This window comes from Tachypleus tridentatus, chromosome 6, assembly GCF_004210375.1.
Source record: "Tachypleus tridentatus isolate NWPU-2018 chromosome 6, ASM421037v1, whole genome shotgun sequence".
NCBI lineage: Eukaryota > Metazoa > Arthropoda > Merostomata > Xiphosura > Limulidae > Tachypleus > Tachypleus tridentatus.
The window spans coordinates 8,627,692-8,632,180 of record NC_134830.1 but is presented as its reverse complement, the minus strand read 5'-3'; positions in this window follow the sequence as shown (position 1 = coordinate 8,632,180).

Sequence of the window (4,489 nt, the reverse complement as noted above, 5' to 3'; positions counted from 1 at the left end):
ATTAAGGCCAGATGTTATGGATGTTTAATTTAACCAGATTAAGTCCAGATGTTATGGATGTTTAATTTAACAAGATTGAGTCAAGATGTTACGGATGTTTATATTAACCAGATTAAGTCCAAATGTTATGGATGTTTAATTTAACCCAGATGTTATGGATGTTTAATTTAACCAGATTAAGTCCAGATGTTATGGATGTTTAATTTAACCAGATTAAGACCAGATGTTATGGATGTTTAATTTAACCAGATTAAGACCAGATGTTATGGATGTTTAATTTAACCAGATTAAGACCAGATGTTATGGATGTTTAATTTAACCAGATTAAGGCCAGATGTTATGGATGTTTAATTTAACCAGATTAAGGCCAGATGTTATGGATGTTTAATTTAACAAGATTAAGGCCATGCATTATTGATGTTTAATTTCATCAGATTCAGACCAGATGTTATGGATGTTTAATTTAACCAGATTAAGACCAGATGTTATGGATGTTTAATTTAACCAGATTAAGGCCAGATGTTATGGATGTTTAATTTAACTAGATTAAGGCCATATGTTATGGATGTTTAATTTAACTAGATTAAGGCCATGTGTTATGGATGTTTAATTTAACTAGATTAAGGCCAGATGTTATGGATGTTTAATTTAACCAGATTTAAGTCCAATTTAACCAGATTCAGTCCAGATGTTATGGATGTTTAATTTCACCGAATTCAGTCCAGATGTTATGGATGTTTAATTTAACTAGATTAAGACCAGATGTTATGGATGTTTAATTTAACCAGATTAAGACCAGATGTTATGGATGTTTAATTTAACCAGATTATCGAGTTTAATTTAACCAGATGTTATGGATGTTTAATTTAACCAGATTAAGACCAGATGTTATGGATGTTTAATTTAACAAGATTAAGGCCAAATGTTATGGATGTTAATTTAACAAAAATTAAGACCAGATGTTATGGATGTTTAATTTAACTAGATTAAGACCAGATGTTATGGATGTTTAATTTAACCAGATTAAGACCAGATGTTATGGATGTTTAATTTAACCAGATTCAGACCAGATGTTATGGATGTTTAATTTAACCAGATTCAGACCAGATGTTATGGATGTTTAATTTAACTAGATTAAGGCCAGATGTTATGGATGTTTAATTTAACCAGATTAAGACCAGATGTTATGGATGTTTAATTTAACTAGATTAAGGCCAGATGTTATGATGTTTAATTTAACTAGATTAAGACCAGATGTTATGGATGTTTAATTTAACCAGATTAAGACCAGATGTTATGGATGTTTAATTTAACCAGATTAAGACCAGATGTTATGGATGTTTAATTTAACCAGATTAAGACCAGATGTTATGGATGTTTAATTTAACAAGATTAAGGCCAGATGTTATGGATGTTTAATTTAACCAGATTAAGACCAGATGTTATGGATGTTTAATTTAACCAGATTAAGACCAGATGTTATGGATGTTTAATTTAACCAGATTAAGACCAGATGTTATGGATGTTTAATTTAACCAGATTAAGACCAGATGTTATGGATGTTTAATTTAACCAGATTAAGACCAGATGTTATGGATGTTTAATTTAACCAGATTAAGCCAGATGTTATGGATGTTTAATTTAACCAGATTAAGGATGTTATGGATGTTTAATTTAACTAGATTAAGGCCATGTGTTATGGATGTTTAATTTAACTAGATTAAGGCCAGATGTTATGGATGTTTAATTTAACTAGATTAAGGCCAAGTGTTATGGATGTTTAATTTAACCAGATTAAGGCCAGATGTTATGGATGTTTAATTTAACTAGATTAAGACCAGATGTTATGGATGTTTAATTTAACCAGATTGAGTGCAGATGTTATGGATGTTTAATTTAACCAGATTAAGACCAGATGTTATGGATGTTTAATTTAACTAGATTAAGACCAGATGTTATGGATGTTTAATTTAACCAGATTAAGGCCAGATGTTATGGATGTTTAATTTAACTAGATTAAGATCAGATGTTATGGATGTTTAATTTAACCAGATTAAGACCAGATGTTATGGATGTTTAATTTAACCAGATTAAGACCAGATGTTATGGATGTTTAATTTAACCAGATTAAGACCAGATGTTATGGATGTTTAATTTAACCAGATTCAGACCAGATGTTGTGATGTTTAATTTAACCAGATTAAGGCCAGATGTTATGAATGTTTAATTTAACTTTATTAAGACCAGGTGTTATGGATTTTTAATTTAACCACATTAAGGCCACATGTTATGTATGTTTAATTTATAATATTAAGATCTGATGTTTTGGATGTTTAATTTAATTAGATTAAGACCAGATGTTATGGATGTTTAATTTAACCAGATTAAGACCAGATGTTATGGATGTTTAATTTAACCAGATTAAGACCAGATGTTATGGATGTTTAATTTAACCAGATTAAGGCCATATGTTATGGATGTTTAATTTAACCAGATTAAGGCCAGATGTTATGGATGTTTAATTTAACCAGATTAAGGCCAGATGTTATGGATGTTTAATTTAACCAGATTAAGACCAGATGTTATGGATGTTTAATTTAACCAGATTAAGGCCAGATGTTATGGATGTTTAATTTAACCAGATTAAGGCCAGATGTTATGGATGTTTAATTTAACCAGATTAAGACCAAGATGTTATGGATGTTTAATTTAACCAGATTAAGACCAGATGTTATGGATGTTTAATTTTAATTAAACCAGATGTTATGGATGTTTAATTTAACCAGATTGAGTGAAGATGTTATGGATGTTTAAATTAACCAGATTACGGCCAGATGTTGTGAATGTTTAATTTAACTAGATTAAGACCAGGTGTTATGGATGTTTAATTTAACCAGATTCAGACCAGATGTTATGGATGTTTAATTTAACCAGATTACGACCATATGTTATGGATGTTTAATTTAAGTAGATTAAGATTAGATGTTATGGACGTTTAATTTAACCAGATTAAGTGTTATGGATGATAATTTAACAAGATTATGGATGTTTAATTTAACCAGATTAAGACCAGATGTTATGGATGTTTAATTTAACCAGATTAAGACCAGATGTTATGGATGTTTAATTTAACCAGATTAAGACCAGATGTTATGGATGTTTAATTTAACCAGATTAAGACCAGATGTTATGGATGTTTAATTTAACCAGATTAAGGCCAGATGTTATGGATGTTTAATTTAACCAGATTAAGACCAGATGTTATGGATGTTTAATTTAACCAGATTAAGGCCAGATGTTATGGATGTTTAATTTAACCAGATTAAGTCCAGATGTTATGGATGTTTAATTTAAGTAGATTAAGTCCAGATGTTATGGATGTTTAATTTAAACTAGATTAAGACCAGATGTTATGGATGTTTAATTTAACCAGATTAAGGCCAGATGTTATGGATGTTTAATTTAACCAGATTAAGACCAGATGTTATGGATGTTTAATTTAACCAGATTAAGACCAGATGTTATGGATGTTTAATTTAACCAGATTAAGACCAGATGTTATGGATGTTTAATTTAACCAGATTAAGTCCAGATGTTATGGATGTTTAATTTAACCAGATTAAGACCAGATGTTATGGATGTTTAATTTAACCAGATTAAGACCAGATGTTATGGATGTTTAATTTAACCAGATTAAGACCAGATGTTATGGATGTTTTTAATTGAAGATGTTATGGATGTTTAATTAACCAGACCAGACCAGATGTTATGGATGTTTAATTTAACCAGATTAAGACCAGATGTTATGGATGTTTAATTTAGATGTTATGGAGATTAAGTAGCCAGATGTTATGGATGTTTAATTTAACCAGATTAAGGCCAGATGTTATGGATGTTTAATTTAACCAGATTAAGACCAGATGTTATGGATGTTTAATTTAACAAGATTAAGACCAGATGTTATGGATGTTTAATTTAACCAGATTAAGGCCAGATGTTATGGATGTTTAATTTAACCAGATTAAGGCCAGATGTTATGGATGTTTAATTTAACCAGATTAAGACCAGATGTTATGGATGTTTAATTTAACCAGATTAAGACCAGATGTTATGGATGTTTAATTTAACCAGATTAAGACCAGATGTTATGGATGTTTAATTTAACCAGATTCAGACCAGATGTTATGGATGTTTAATTTAACCAGATTAAGACCAGATGTTATGGATGTTTAATTTAACCAGATTCAGTCCAGATGTTATGGATGTTTAATTTAACTAGATTAAGACCAGATGTTATGGATGTTTAATTTAACCAGATTAAGACCAGATGTTATGGATGTTTAATTTAACCAGATTAAGACCAGATGTTATGGATGTTTAATTTAACCAGATTAAGACCAGATGTTATGGATGTTTAATTTAACCAGATTAAGGCCAGATGTTATGGATGTTTAATTTCACCAGATTAATTTAAGATGTTATGGATGTT